We start from the raw sequence: 18,240 nt of genomic DNA on the forward strand, positions 1-18,240 counted from the left end.
CATATGCTCTTTATTTCTAGGTGGACATACTGTTCATGACACCTAGATAAGCTCTTTATTTCTAGGTGGACATAATTGTTCATGATGCCTACATATACTCTTTATTTCTAGGTGGACATACTGTTCATGACGCCTACATAAGCTCTTTATTTCTAGGTGGACATACTGTTCATGATGCCTATATAAGCCCTTTATTTCTAGGTGGACATACTGTTCATGACGCCTACATATGCTCTTTATTTCTAGGTGGACATACTGTTCATGACACCTAGATAAGCTCTTTATTTCTAGGTGGACATAATTGTTCATGATGCCTACATATACTCTTTATTTCTAGGTGGACATACTGTTCATGACGCCTACATAAGCTCTTTATTTCTAGGTGACATACTGTTCATGACGCCTACATAAGCTCTTTATTTCTAGGTGGACATACTGTTCATGACACCTACATAAGCTCTTTATTTCTAGGTGGACATACTGTTCATGATGCCTACATATGCTCTTTATTTCTAGGTGGACATACTGTTCATGATGCCTACATAAGCTCTTTATTTCTAGGTGGACATACTGTTCATGATGCCTACATAAGCTCTTTATTTCTCGGTGGACATACTGTTTATGATGCCTATATAAGCCCTTTATTTCTAGGTGGACATACTGTTCATGATGCCTACATAAGCTCTTTATTTCTAGGTGGACATACTGTTCATGATGCCTACATAAGCTCTTTATTTCTAGGTGGACATACTGTTCATGATGCCTACATATGCTCTTTATTTCTAGGTGGACATACTGTTCATGATGCCTACATAAGCTCTTTATTTCTAGGTGGACATACTGTTCATGATGCCTACATATGCTCTTTATTTCTAGGTGGACATACTGTTCATGACACCTAGATAAGCTCTTTATTTCTAGGTGGACATAATTGTTCATGATGCCTACATATACTCTTTATTTCTAGGTGGACATACTGTTCATGACGCCTACATAAGCTCTTTATTTCTAGGTGGACATACTGTTCATGACGCCTACATAAGCTCTTTATTTCTAGGTGGACATACTGTTCATGACGCCTACATAAGCTCTTTATTTCTAGGTGGACATACTGTTCATGACGCCTACATAAGCTCTTTATTTCTAGGTGGACATACTGTTCATGACGCCTACATAAGCTCTTTTATTTCTAGATGGACATACTGTTCATGACGCCTACATAAGCTCTTTATTTCTAGGTGGACATACTGTTCATGATGCCTACATATGCTCTTTATTTCTAGGTGGACATACTGTTCATGATGCCTACATAAGTTCTTTATTTCTAGGTGGACATACTGTTTATGATAGCTACATAAGCTCTTTATTTTTAGGTGGACATACTGTTCATGATGCCTACATAAGCTCTTTATTTCTAGGTGGACATACTGTTTATGATGCCTACATATCGCTTTTATTTCTAGGTGGACATACTGTTCATGATGCCTACATAAGCTCTTTATTTCTAGGTGGACATACTGTTCATGATGCCTACATATGCTCTTTATTACTAGGTGGACATACTGTTCATGATGCCTACATAAGCTCTTTATTTCTAGGTGGACATACTGTTCATGATGCCTACATAAGCTCTTTATTTCTCGGTGGACATACTGTTTATGATGCCTATATAAGCCCTTTATTTCTAGGTGGACATACTGTTCATGATGCCTACATAAGCTCTTTATTTCTAGGTGGACATACTGTTCATGACGCCTACATAAGCTCTTTATTTCTAGGTGGACATACTGTTCATGATGCCTACATATATTCTTTATTTCTAGGTGGACATACTGTTCATGACGCCTACATAAGCTCTTTATTTCTAGGTGACATACTGTTCATGATGCCTACATAAGCTCTTTATTTCTAGGTGGACATACTGTTTATGATGCCTACATATCGCTTTTATTTCTAGGTGGACATACTGTTCATGATGCCTACATAAGCTCTTTATTTCTAGGTGGACATACTGTTCATGATGCCTACATAAGCTCTTTATTTCTCGGTGGACATACTGTTTATGATGCCTATATAAGCCCTTTATTTCTAGGTGGACATACTGTTCATGACGCCTACATAAGCTCTTTATTTCTAAGTGGACATACTGTTCATGACGCCTACATATGCTCTTTATTTCTAGGTGGACATACTGTTCATGATGCCTACATATGCTCTTTATTTCTAGGTGGACATACTGTTCATGACACCTAGATAAGCTCTTTATTTCTAGGTGGACATAATTGTTCATGATGCCTACATATACTCTTTATTTCTAGGTGGACATACTGTTCATGACGCCTACATAAGCTCTATATTTCTAGGTGACATACTGTTCATGACGCCTACATAAGCTCTTTATTTCTAGGTGGACATACTGTTCATGACACCTACATAAGCTCTTTATTTCTAGGTGGACGTACTGTTCATGATGCCTACATATGCTCTTTATTTCTAGGTGGACATACTGTTCATGATGCCTACATAAGTTCTTTATTTCTAGGTGGACATACTGTTTATGATACCTACATAAGCTCTTTATTTTTAGGTGGACATACTGTTCATGATGCCTACATAAGCTCTTTATTTCTAGGTGGACATACTGTTTATGATGCCTACATATCGCTTTTATTTCTAGGTGGACATACTGTTCATGATGCCTACATAAGCTCTTTATTTCTAGGTGGACATACTGTTCATGATGCCTACATATGCTCTTTATTACTAGGTGGACATACTGTTCATGATGCCTACATAAGCTCTTTATTTCTAGGTGGACATACTGTTCATGATGCCTACATAAGCTCTTTATTTCTCGGTGGACATACTGTTTATGATGCCTATATAAGCCCTTTATTTCTAGGTGGACATACTGTTCATGACGCCTACATAAGCTCTTTATTTCTAGGTGGACATACTGTTCATGATGCCTACATAAGCTCTTTATTTCTAGGTGGACATACTGTTCATGATGCCTACATATGCTCTTTATTTCTAGGTGGACATACTGTTCATGACACCTAGATAAGCTCTTTATTTCTAGGTGGACATAATTGTTCATGATGCCTACATATACTCTTTATTTCTAGGTGGACATACTGTTCATGACGCCTACATAAGCTCTTTATTTCTAGGTGGACATACTGTTCATGATGCCTATATAAGCCCTTTATTTCTAGGTGGACATACTGTTCATGACGCCTACATATGCTCTTTATTTCTAGGTGGACATACTGTTCATGACACCTAGATAAGCTCTTTATTTCTAGGTGGACATAATTGTTCATGATGCCTACATATACTCTTTATTTCTAGGTGGACATACTGTTCATGACGCCTACATAAGCTCTTTATTTCTAGGTGACATACTGTTCATGACGCCTACATAAGCTCTTTATTTCTAGGTGGACATACTGTTCATGACACCTACATAAGCTCTTTATTTCTAGGTGGACATACTGTTCATGATGCCTACATATGCTCTTTATTTCTAGGTGGACATACTGTTCATGATGCCTACATAAGCTCTTTATTTCTAGGTGGACATACTGTTCATGATGCCTACATAAGCTCTTTATTTCTCGGTGGACATACTGTTTATGATGCCTATATAAGCCCTTTATTTCTAGGTGGACATACTGTTCATGACGCCTACATAAGCTCTTTATTTCTAGGTGGACATACTGTTCATGATGCCTACATAAGCTCTTTATTTCTAGGTGGACATACTGTTCATGATGCCTACATATGCTCTTTATTTCTAGGTGGACATACTGTTCATGACACCTAGATAAGCTCTTTATTTCTAGGTGGACATAATTGTTCATGATGCCTACATATACTCTTTATTTCTAGGTGGACATACTGTTCATGACGCCTACATAAGCTCTTTATTTCTAGGTGGACATACTGTTCATGACGCCTACATAAGCTCTTTATTTCTAGGTGGACATACTGTTCATGACGCCTACATAAGCTCTTTATTTCTAGGTGGACATACTGTTCATGACGCCTACATAAGCTCTTTATTTCTAGGTGACATACTGTTCATGACGCCTACATAAGCTCTTTATTTCTAGGTGGACATACTGTTCATGACACCTACATAAGCTCTTTATTTCTAGGTGGACATACTGTTCATGATGCCTACATATGCTCTTTATTTCTAGGTGGACATACTGTTCATGATGCCTACATAAGTTCTTTATTTCTAGGTGGACATACTGTTTATGATACCTACATAAGCTCTTTATTTTTAGGTGGACATACTGTTCATGATGCCTACATAAGCTCTTTATTTCTAGGTGGACATACTGTTTATGATGCCTACATATCGCTTTTATTTCTAGGTGGACATACTGTTCATGATGCCTACATAAGCTCTTTATTTCTAGGTGGACATACTGTTCATGATGCCTACATATGCTCTTTATTACTAGGTGGACATACTGTTCATGATGCCTACATAAGCTCTTTATTTCTAGGTGGACATACTGTTCATGATGCCTACATAAGCTCTTTATTTCTCGGTGGACATACTGTTTATGATGCCTATATAAGCCCTTTATTTCTAGGTGGACATACTGTTCATGACGCCTACATAAGCTCTTTATTTCTAGGTGGACATACTGTTCATGATGCCTACATAAGCTCTTTATTTCTAGGTGGACATACTGTTCATGATGCCTACATATGCTCTTTATTTCTAGGTGGACATACTTTTCATGACACCTAGATAAGCTCTTTATTTCTAGGTGGACATAATTGTTCATGATGCCTACATATACTCTTTATTTCTAGGTGGACATACTGTTCATGACGCCTACATAAGCTCTTTATTTCTAGGTGGACATACTGTTCATGACGCCTACATAAGCTCTTTATTTCTAGGTGGACATACTGTTCATGACGCCTACATAAGCTCTTTATTTCTAGGTGGACATACTGTTCATGATGCCTACATAAGCTCTTTATTTCTAGGTGGACATACTGTTCATGACGCCTACATAAGCTCTTTATTTCTAGGTGGACATACTGTTCATGACGCCTACATAAGCTCTTTATTTCTAGGTGGACATACTGTTCATGACGCCTACATAAGCTCTTTATTTCTAGGTGGACATACTGTTCATGACGTCTACATAAGCTCTTTATTTCTAGGTGGACATATTGTTCATGACGCCTACATAAGCTCTTTTATTTCTAGGTGGACATACTGTTCATGACGCCTACATAAGCTCTTTATTTCTAGGTGGACATACTGTTCATGATGCCTACATAAGCTCTTTATTTCTCGGTGGACATACTGTTTATGATGCCTATATAAGCCCTTTATTTCTAGGTGGACATACTGTTCATGACGCCTACATAAGCTCTTTATTTCTAGGTGGACATAATGTTCATGATGCCTACATAAGCTCTTTATTTCTAGGTGGACATACTGTTCATGATGCCTACATATGCTCTTTATTTCTAGGTGGACATACTGTTCATGACACCTAGATAAGCTCTTTATTTCTAGGTGGACATAATTGTTCATGATGCCTACATATACTCTTTATTTCTAGGTGGACATACTGTTCATGACGCCTACATAAGCTCTTTATTTCTAGGTGGACATACTGTTCATGACGCCTACATAAGCTCTTTATTTCTAGGTGGACATACTGTTCATGACGCCTACATAAGCTCTTTATTTCTAGGTGGACATACTGTTCATGACGCCTACATAAGCTCTTTATTTCTAGGTGGACATACTGTTCATGACGCCTACATAAGCTCTTTTATTTCTAGGTGGACATACTGTTCATGACGCCTACATAAGCTCTTTATTTCTAGGTGGACATACTGTTCATGATGCCTACATATGCTCTTTATTTCTAGGTGGACATACTGTTCATGACACCTACATAAGCTCTTTATTTCTAGGTGGACATACTGTTCATGATGCCTACATATGCTCTTTATTTCTAGGTGGACATACTGTTCATGATGCCTACATAAGTTCTTTATTTCTAGGTGGACATACTGTTTATGATACCTACATAAGCTCTTTATTTTTAGGTGGACATACTGTTCATGATGCCTACATAAGCTCTTTATTTCTAGGTGGACATACTGTTTATGATGCCTACATATCGCTTTTATTTCTAGGTGGACATACTGTTCATGATGCCTACATAAGCTCTTTATTTCTAGGTGGACATACTGTTCATGATGCCTACATATGCTCTTTATTACTAGGTGGACATACTGTTCATGATGCCTACATAAGCTCTTTATTTCTAGGTGGACATACTGTTCATGACGCCTACATAAGCTCTTTATTTCTAGGTGGACATACTGTTCATGATGCCTACATAAGCTCTTTATTTCTAGGTGGACATACTGTTCATGATGCCTACATATGCTCTTTATTTCTAGGTGGACATACTGTTCATGACACCTAGATAAGCTCTTTATTTCTAGGTGGACATAATTGTTCATGATGCCTACATATACTCTTTATTTCTAGGTGGACATACTGTTCATGACGCCTACATATGCTCTTTATTTCTAGGTGGACATACTGTTCATGACACCTAGATAAGCTCTTTATTTCTAGGTGGACATAATTGTTCATGATGCCTACATATACTCTTTATTTCTAGGTGGACATACTGTTCATGACGCCTACATAAGCTCTTTATTTCTAGGTGACATACTGTTCATGACGCCTACATAAGCTCTTTATTTCTAGGTGGACATACTGTTCATGACACCTACATAAGCTCTTTATTTCTAGGTGGACATACTGTTCATGATGCCTACATATGCTCTTTATTTCTAGGTGGACATACTGTTCATGATGCCTACATAAGTTCTTTATTTCTAGGTGGACATACTGTTTATGATACCTACATAAGCTCTTTATTTTTAGGTGGACATACTGTTCATGATGCCTACATAAGCTCTTTATTTCTAGGTGGACATACTGTTTATGATGCCTACATATCACTTTTATTTCTAGGTGGACATACTGTTCATGATGCCTACATAAGCTCTTTATTTCTAGGTGGACATACTGTTCATGATGCCTACATATGCTCTTTATTACTAGGTGGACATACTGTTCATGATGCCTACATAAGCTCTTTATTTCTAGGTGGACATACTGTTCATGATGCCTACATAAGCTCTTTATTTCTTTGTGGACATACTGTTCATGATGCCTATATAAGCCCTTTATTTCTAGGTGGACATACTGTTCATGACGCCTACATAAGCTCTTTATTTCTAGGTGGACATACTGTTCATGATGCCTACATAAGCTCTTTATTTCTAGGTGGACATACTGTTCATGATGCCTACATATGCTCTTTATTTCTAGGTGGACATACTGTTCATGATGCCTACATAAGCTCTTTATTTCTAGGTGGACATACTGTTCATGATGCCTACATATGCTCTTTATTTCTAGGTGGACATACTGTTCATGACACCTAGATAAGCTCTTAATTTCTAGGTGGACATAATTGTTCATGATGCCTACATATACTCTTTATTTCTAGGTGGACATACTGTTCATGACGCCTACATATGCTCTTTATTTCTAGGTGGACATACTGTTCATGACACCTAGATAAGCTCTTTATTTCTAGGTGGACATAATTGTTCATGATGCCTACATATACTCTTTATTTCTAGGTGGACATACTGTTCATGACGCCTACATAAGCTCTTTATTTCTAGGTGACATACTGTTCATGACGCCTACATAAGCTCTTTATTTCTAGGTGGACATACTGTTCATGACACCTACATAAGCTCTTTATTTCTAGGTGGACATACTGTTCATGATGCCTACATATGCTCTTTATTTCTAGGTGGACATACTGTTCATGATGCCTACATAAGTTCTTTATTTCTAGGTGGACATACTGTTTATGATACCTACATAAGCTCTTTATTTTTAGGTGGACATACTGTTCATGATGCCTACATAAGCTCTTTATTTCTAGGTGGACATACTGTTTATGATGCCTACATATCGCTTTTATTTCTAGGTGGACATACTGTTCATGATGCCTACATAAGCTCTTTATTTCTAGGTGGACATACTGTTCATGATGCCTACATATGCTCTTTATTACTAGGTGGACATACTGTTCATGATGCCTACATAAGCTCTTTATTTCTAGGTGGACATACTGTTCATGATGCCTACATAAGCTCTTTATTTCTTTGTGGACATACTGTTCATGATGCCTATATAAGCCCTTTATTTCTAGGTGGACATACTGTTCATGATGCCTACATATGCTCTTTATTTCTAGGTGGACATACTGTTCATGATGCCTACATAAGCTCTTTATTTCTAGGTGGACATACTGTTCATGATGCCTACATATGCTCTTTATTTCTAGGTGGACATACTGTTCATGACACCTAGATAAGCTCTTTATTTCTAGGTGGACATAATTGTTCATGATGCCTACATATACTCTTTATTTCTAGGTGGACATACTGTTCATGACGCCTACATATGCTCTTTATTTCTAGGTGGACATACTGTTCATGACACCTAGATAAGCTCTTTATTTCTAGGTGGACATAATTGTTCATGATGCCTACATATACTCTTTATTTCTAGGTGGACATACTGTTCATGACGCCTACATAAGCTCTTTATTTCTAGGTGACATACTGTTCATGACGCCTACATAAGCTCTTTATTTCTAGGTGGACATACTGTTCATGACACCTACATAAGCTCTTTATTTCTAGGTGGACATACTGTTCATGATGCCTACATATGCTCTTTATTTCTAGGTGGACATACTGTTCATGATGCCTACATAAGTTCTTTATTTCTAGGTGGACATACTGTTTATGATACCTACATAAGCTCTTTATTTTTAGGTGGACATACTGTTCATGATGCCTACATAAGCTCTTTATTTCTAGGTGGACATACTGTTTATGATGCCTACATATCGCTTTTATTTCTAGGTGGACATACTGTTCATGATGCCTACATAAGCTCTTTATTTCTAGGTGGACATACTGTTCATGATGCCTACATATGCTCTTTATTACTAGGTGGACATACTGTTCATGATGCCTACATAAGCTCTTTATTTCTAGGTGGACATACTGTTCATGATGCCTACATAAGCTCTTTATTTCTTTGTGGACATACTGTTCATGATGCCTATATAAGCCCTTTATTTCTAGGTGGACATACTGTTCATGACACCTAGATAAGCTCTTTATTTCTAGGTGGACATAATTGTTCATGATGCCTACATATACTCTTTATTTCTAGGTGGACATACTGTTCATGACGCCTACATAAGCTCTTTATTTCTAGGTGGACATACTGTTCATGACGCCTACATAAGCTCTTTATTTCTAGGTGGACATACTGTTCATGACGCCTACATAAGCTCTTTATTTCTAGGTGGACATACTGTTCATGACGCCTACATAAGCTCTTTATTTCTAGGTGACATACTGTTCATGACGCCTACATAAGCTCTTTATTTCTAGGTGGACATACTGTTCATGACACCTACATAAGCTCTTTATTTCTAGGTGGACATACTGTTCATGATGCCTACATATGCTCTTTATTTCTAGGTGGACATACTGTTCATGATGCCTACATAAGTTCTTTATTTCTAGGTGGACATACTGTTTATGATACCTACATAAGCTCTTTATTTTTAGGTGGACATACTGTTCATGATGCCTACATAAGCTCTTTATTTCTAGGTGGACATACTGTTTATGATGCCTACATATCGCTTTTATTTCTAGGTGGACATACTGTTCATGATGCCTACATAAGCTCTTTATTTCTAGGTGGACATACTGTTCATGATGCCTACATATGCTCTTTATTACTAGGTGGACATACTGTTCATGATGCCTACATAAGCTCTTTATTTCTAGGTGGACATACTGTTCATGATGCCTACATAAGCTCTTTATTTCTCGGTGGACATACTGTTTATGATGCCTATATAAGCCCTTTATTTCTAGGTGGACATACTGTTCATGACGCCTACATAAGCTCTTTATTTCTAGGTGGACATACTGTTCATGATGCCTACATAAGCTCTTTATTTCTAGGTGGACATACTGTTCATGATGCCTACATATGCTCTTTATTTCTAGGTGGACATACTTTTCATGACACCTAGATAAGCTCTTTATTTCTAGGTGGACATAATTGTTCATGATGCCTACATATACTCTTTATTTCTAGGTGGACATACTGTTCATGACGCCTACATAAGCTCTTTATTTCTAGGTGGACATACTGTTCATGACGCCTACATAAGCTCTTTATTTCTAGGTGGACATACTGTTCATGACGCCTACATAAGCTCTTTATTTCTAGGTGGACATACTGTTCATGATGCCTACATAAGCTCTTTATTTCTAGGTGGACATACTGTTCATGACGCCTACATAAGCTCTTTATTTCTAGGTGGACATACTGTTCATGACGCCTACATAAGCTCTTTATTTCTAGGTGGACATACTGTTCATGACGCCTACATAAGCTCTTTATTTCTAGGTGGACATACTGTTCATGACGTCTACATAAGCTCTTTATTTCTAGGTGGACATATTGTTCATGACGCCTACATAAGCTCTTTTATTTCTAGGTGGACATACTGTTCATGACGCCTACATAAGCTCTTTATTTCTAGGTGGACATACTGTTCATGATGCCTACATAAGCTCTTTATTTCTCGGTGGACATACTGTTTATGATGCCTATATAAGCCCTTTATTTTTAGGTGGACATACTGTTCATGACGCCTACATAAGCTCTTTATTTCTAGGTGGACATACTGTTCATGATGCCTACATAAGCTCTTTATTTCTAGGTGGACATACTGTTCATGATGCCTACATATGCTCTTTATTTCTAGGTGGACATACTGTTCATGACACCTAGATAAGCTCTTTATTTCTAGGTGGACATAATTGTTCATGATGCCTACATATACTCTTTATTTCTAGGTGGACATACTGTTCATGACGCCTACATAAGCTCTTTATTTCTAGGTGGACATACTGTTCATGACGCCTACATAAGCTCTTTATTTCTAGGTGGACATACTGTTCATGACGCCTACATAAGCTCTTTATTTCTAGGTGGACATACTGTTCATGACGCCTACATAAGCTCTTTATTTCTAGGTGGACATACTGTTAATGACGCCTACATAAGCTCTTTTATTTCTAGGTGGACATACTGTTCATGACGCCTACATAAGCTCTTTATTTCTAGGTGGACATACTGTTCATGATGCCTACATATGCTCTTTATTTCTAGGTGGACATACTGTTCATGACACCTACATAAGCTCTTTATTTCTAGGTGGACATACTGTTCATGATGCCTACATATGCTCTTTATTTCTAGGTGGACATACTGTTCATGATGCCTACATAAGTTCTTTATTTCTAGGTGGACATACTGTTTATGATACCTACATAAGCTCTTTATTTTTAGGTGGACATACTGTTCATGATGCCTACATAAGCTCTTTATTTCTAGGTGGACATACTGTTTATGATGCCTACATATCGCTTTTATTTCTAGGTGGACATACTGTTCATGATGCCTATATAAGCCCTTTATTTCTAGGTGGACATACTGTTCATGATGCCTACATATGCTCTTTATTTCTAGGTGGACATACTGTTCATGATGCCTACATAAGCTCTTTATTTCTAGGTGGACATACTGTTCATGATGCCTACATATGCTCTTTATTTCTAGGTGGACATACTGTTCATGACACCTAGATAAGCTCTTTATTTCTAGGTGGACATAATTGTTCATGATGCCTACATATACTCTTTATTTCTAGGTGGACATACTGTTCATGACGCCTACATATGCTCTTTATTTCTAGGTGGACATACTGTTCATGACACCTAGATAAGCTCTTTATTTCTAGGTGGACATAATTGTTCATGATGCCTACATATACTCTTTATTTCTAGGTGGACATACTGTTCATGACGCCTACATAAGCTCTTTATTTCTAGGTGACATACTGTTCATGACGCCTACATAAGCTCTTTATTTCTAGGTGGACATACTGTTCATGACACCTACATAAGCTCTTTATTTCTAGGTGGACATACTGTTCATGATGCCTACATATGCTCTTTATTTCTAGGTGGACATACTGTTCATGATGCCTACATAAGTTCTTTATTTCTAGGTGGACATACTGTTTATGATACCTACATAAGCTCTTTATTTTTAGGTGGACATACTGTTCATGATGCCTACATAAGCTCTTTATTTCTAGGTGGACATACTGTTTATGATGCCTACATATGCTCTTTATTACTAGGTGGACATACTGTTCATGATGCCTACATAAGCTCTTTATTTCTAGGTGGACATACTGTTCATGATGCCTACATAAGCTCTTTATTTCTTTGTGGACATACTGTTCATGATGCCTATATAAGCCCTTTATTTCTAGGTGGACATACTGTTCATGACACCTAGATAAGCTCTTTATTTCTAGGTGGACATAATTGTTCATGATGCCTACATATACTCTTTATTTCTAGGTGGACATACTGTTCATGACGCCTACATAAGCTCTTTATTTCTAGGTGGACATACTGTTCATGACGCCTACATAAGCTCTTTATTTCTAGGTGGACATACTGTTCATGACGCCTACATAAGCTCTTTATTTCTAGGTGGACATACTGTTCATGATGCCTACATAAGTTCTTTATTTCTAGGTGGACATACTGTTTATGATACCTACATAAGCTCTTTATTTTTAGGTGGACATACTGTTCATGATGCCTACATAAGCTCTTTATTTCTAGGTGGACATACTGTTTATGATGCCTACATATCACTTTTATTTCTAGGTGGACATACTGTTCATGATGCCTACATAAGCTCTTTATTTCTAGGTGGACATACTGTTCATGATGCCTACATATGCTCTTTATTACTAGGTGGACATACTGTTCATGATGCCTACATAAGCTCTTTATTTCTAGGTGGACATACTGTTCATGATGCCTACATAAGCTCTTTATTTCTTTGTGGACATACTGTTCATGATGCCTATATAAGCCCTTTATTTCTAGGTGGACATACTGTTCATGACGCCTACATAAGCTCTTTATTTCTAGGTGGACATACTGTTCATGATGCCTACATAAGCTCTTTATTTCTAGGTGGACATACTGTTCATGATGCCTACATAAGCTCTTTATTTCTAGGTGGACATACTGTTCATGATGCCTACATATGCTCTTTATTTCTAGGTGGACATACTGTTCATGACACCTAGATAAGCTCTTTATTTCTAGGTGGACATAATTGTTCATGATGCCTACATATACTCTTTATTTCTAGGTGGACATACTGTTCATGACGCCTACATATGCTCTTTATTTCTAGGTGGACATACTGTTCATGACACCTAGATAAGCTCTTTATTTCTAGGTGGACATAATTGTTCATGATGCCTACATATACTCTTTATTTCTAGGTGGACATACTGTTCATGACGCCTACATAAGCTCTTTATTTCTAGGTGACATACTGTTCATGACGCCTACATAAGCTCTTTATTTCTAGGTGGACATACTGTTCATGATGCCTACATATGCTCTTTATTTCTAGGTGGACATACTGTTCATGATGCCTACATAAGTTCTTTATTTCTAGGTGGACATACTGTTTATGATACCTACATAAGCTCTTTATTTTTAGGTGGACATACTGTTCATGATGCCTACATAAGCTCTTTATTTCTAGGTGGACATACTGTTTATGATGCCTACATATCGCTTTTATTTCTAGGTGGACATACTGTTCATGATGCCTACATAAGCTCTTTATTTCTAGGTGGACATACTGTTCATGATGCCTACATATGCTCTTTATTACTAGGTGGACATACTGTTCATGATGCCTACATAAGCTCTTTATTTCTAGGTGGACATACTGTTCATGATGCCTACATAAGCTCTTTATTTCTTTGTGGACATACTGTTCATGATGCCTATATAAGCCCTTTATTTCTAGGTGGACATACTGTTCATGACGCCTACATAAGCTCTTTATTTCTAGGTGGACATACTGTTCATGATGCCTACATAAGCTCTTTATTTCTAGGTGGACATACTGTTCATGATGCCTACATATGCTCTTTTTTTCTAGGTGGACATACTTTTCATGACACCTAGATAAGCTCTTTATTTCTAGGTGGACATAATTGTTCATGATGCCTACATATACTCTTTATTTCTAGGTGGACATACTGTTCATGACGCCTACATAAGCTCTTTATTTCTAGGTGGACATACTGTTCATGATGCCTACATAAGTTCTTTATTTCTAGGTGGACATACTGTTTATGATACCTACATAAGCTCTTTATTTTTAGGTGGACATACTGTTCATGATGCCTACATAAGCTCTTTATTTCTAGGTGGACATACTGTTTATGATGCCTACATATCGCTTTTATTTCTAGGTGGACATACTGTTCATGATGCCTACATAAGCTCTTTATTTCTAGGTGGACATACTGTTCATGATGCCTACATATGCTCTTTATTACTAGGTGGACATACTGTTCATGATGCCTACATAAGCTCTTTATTTCTAGGTGGACATACTGTTCATGATGCCTACATAAGCTCTTTATTTCTTTGTGGACATACTGTTCATGATGCCTATATAAGCCCTTTATTTCTAGGTGGACATACTGTTCATGACGCCTACATAAGCTCTTTATTTCTAGGTGGACATACTGTTCATGATGCCTACATAAGCTCTTTATTTCTAGGTGGACATACTGTTCATGATGCCTACATATGCTCTTTTTTTCTAGGTGGACATACTTTTCATGACACCTAGATAAGCTCTTTATTTCTAGGTGGACATAATTGTTCATGATGCCTACATATACTCTTTATTTCTAGGTGGACATACTGTTCATGACGCCTACATAAGCTCTTTATTTCTAGGTGGACATACTGTTCATGACGCCTACATAAGCTCTTTATTTCTAGGTGGACATACTGTTCATGATGCCTACATATGCTCTTTATTTCTAGGTGGACATACTGTTCATGATGCCTACATAAGTTCTTTATTTCTAGGTGGACATACTGTTTATGATACCTACATAAGCTCTTTATTTTTAGGTGGACATACTCTTCATGATGCCTACATAAGCTCTTTATTTCTAGGTGGACATACTGTTTATGATGCCTACATATCGCTTATATTTCTAGGTGGACATACTGTTCATGATGCCTACATAACCTCTTTATTTCTAGGTGGACATACTGTTCATGATGCCTACATATGCTCTTTATTTCTAGGTGGACATACTGTTCATGATGCCTACATAAGCTCTTTATTTCTAGGTGGACATACTGTTCATGATGCCTACATATGCTCTTTATTTCTAGATGGACATACTGTTCATGATGCCTACATAAGCTCTTTATTTCTCGGTGGACATACTGTTCATGATGCCTACATATGCTCTTTATTTCTAGGTGGACATACTGTTTATGATGCCTACATATCGCTTTTATTTCTAGGTGGACATACTGTTCATGATGCCTACATATGCTCTTTATTTCTCGGTGGACCTACTGTTTATGATGCCTATATAAGCTCTTTATTTCTAGGTGGACATACTGTTTATGATGCCTACATAAGCTCTTTATTTCTAGGTGGACATACTGTTCATGATGCCTACATAAGCTCTTTATTTCTTTGTGGACATACTGTTCATGATGCCTATATAAGCCCTTTATTTCTAGGTGGACATACTGTTCATGACGCCTACATAAGCTCTTTATTTCTAGGTGGACATACTGTTCATGATGCCTACATAAGCTCTTTATTTCTAGGTGGACATACTGTTCATGATGCCTACATATGCTCTTTATTTCTAGGTGGACATACTTTTCATGACACCTAGATAAGCTCTTTATTTCTAGGTGGACATAATTGTTCATGATGCCTACATATACTCTTTATTTCTAGGTGGACATACTGTTCATGACGCCTACATAAGCTCTTTATTTCTAGGTGGACATACTGTTCATGACGCCTACATAAGCTCTTTATTTCTAGGTGGACATACTGTTCATGACGCCTACATAAGCTCTTTATTTCTAGGTGGACATACTGTTCATGATGCCTACATAAGCTCTTTATTTCTAGGTGGACATACTGTTCATGACGCCTACATAAGCTCTTTATTTCTAGGTGGACATACTGTTCATGACGCCTACATAAGCTCTTTATTTCTAGGTGGACATACTGTTCATGACGCCTACATAAGCTCTTTATTTCTAGGTGGACATACTGTTCATGACGTCTACATAAGCTCTTTATTTCTAGGTGGACATACTGTTCATGACGCCTACATAAGCTCTTTTATTTCTAGGTGGACATACTGTTCATGACGCCTACATAAGCTCTTTATTTCTAGGTGGACATACTGTTCATGATGCCTACATAAGCTCTTTATTTCTAGGTGGACATACTGTTCATGATGCCTACATAAGCTCTTTATTTCTCGGTGGACATACTGTTTATGATGCCTATATAAGCCCTTTATTTCTAGGTGGACATACTGTTCATGACGCCTACATAAGCTCTTTATTTCTAGGTGGACATACTGTTCATGATGCCTACATAAGCTCTTTATTTCTAGGTGGACATACTGTTCATGATGCCTACATATGCTCTTTATTTCTAGGTGGACATACTGTTCATGACACCTAGATAAGCTCTTTATTTCTAGGTGGACATAATTGTTCATGATGCCTACATATACTCTTTATTTCTAGGTGGACATACTGTTCATGACGCCTACATAAGCTCTTTATTTCTAGGTGGACATACTGTTCATGACGCCTACATAAGCTCTTTATTTCTAGGTGGACATACTGTTCATGACGCCTACATAAGCTCTTTATTTCTAGGTGGACATACTGTTCATGACGCCTACATAAGCTCTTTATTTCTAGGTGGACATACTGTTAATGACGCCTACATAAGCTCTTTTATTTCTAGGTGGACATACTGTTCATGACGCCTACATAAGCTCTTTATTTCTAGGTGGACATACTGTTCATGATGCCTACATATGCTCTTTATTTCTAGGTGGACATACTGTTCACAATGCCTACATAAGTTCTTTATTTCTAGGTGGACATACTGTTTATGATACCTACATAAGCTCTTTATTTTTAGGTGGACATACTCTTCATGATGCCTACATAAGCTCTTTATTTCTAGGTGGACATACTGTTTATGATGCCTACATATCGCTTTTATTTCTAGGTGGACATACTGTTCATGATGCCTACATAACCTCTTTATTTCTAGGTGGACATACTGTTCATGATGCCTACATATGCTCTTTATTTCTAGGTGGACATACTGTTCATGATGCCTACATAAGCTCTTTATTTCTAGGTGGACATACTGTTCATGATGCCTACATATGCTCTTTATTTCTAGATGGACATACTGTTCATGATGCCTACATAAGCTCTTTATTTCTCGGTGGACATACTGTTCATGATGCCTACATATGCTCTTTATTTCTAGGTGGACATACTGTTTATGATGCCTACATATCGCTTTTATTTCTAGGTGGACATACTGTTCATGATGCCTACATATGCTCTTTATTTCTCGGTGGACCTACTGTTTATGATGCCTATATAAGCTCTTTATTTCTAGGTGGACATACTGTTTATGATGCCTACATAAGCTCTTTATTTCTAGGTGGACATACTGTTCATGACGCCTACATAAGCTCTTCGTAATGCCTACTTTACCATCTGACTCAATTATGAGTACTAGTCTAGAAGATTATTCAATCTAGAAGATTTTGATGTATCATAAATAAGTTTCCTCAAGTTTTTTAGTGACTACTAAACACATCCATAATGGCCCAACCTAGTATGGATAGGAAGTAATCAGTGACTGGTGAGAGGGTATTCATCGACACACTCCAACCTGGGTTTTTTAGACCCCCTCCCAGTCCTGTTGCGAGGGCTCACCATGGAGCACCCTCTCTCCACAAGCAGAGGATATGCGACAAGGTGTACACTGTCAATTTCTGACAGGGGGGGGGGCTCCAAAACTCCAAACGTCCTGCG

Source organism: Coregonus lavaretus, assembly GCF_964263955.1.
Source record: "Coregonus lavaretus genome assembly, chromosome: 1".
In the NCBI taxonomy this organism is placed as follows: Eukaryota; Metazoa; Chordata; class Actinopteri; order Salmoniformes; family Salmonidae; genus Coregonus; species Coregonus lavaretus.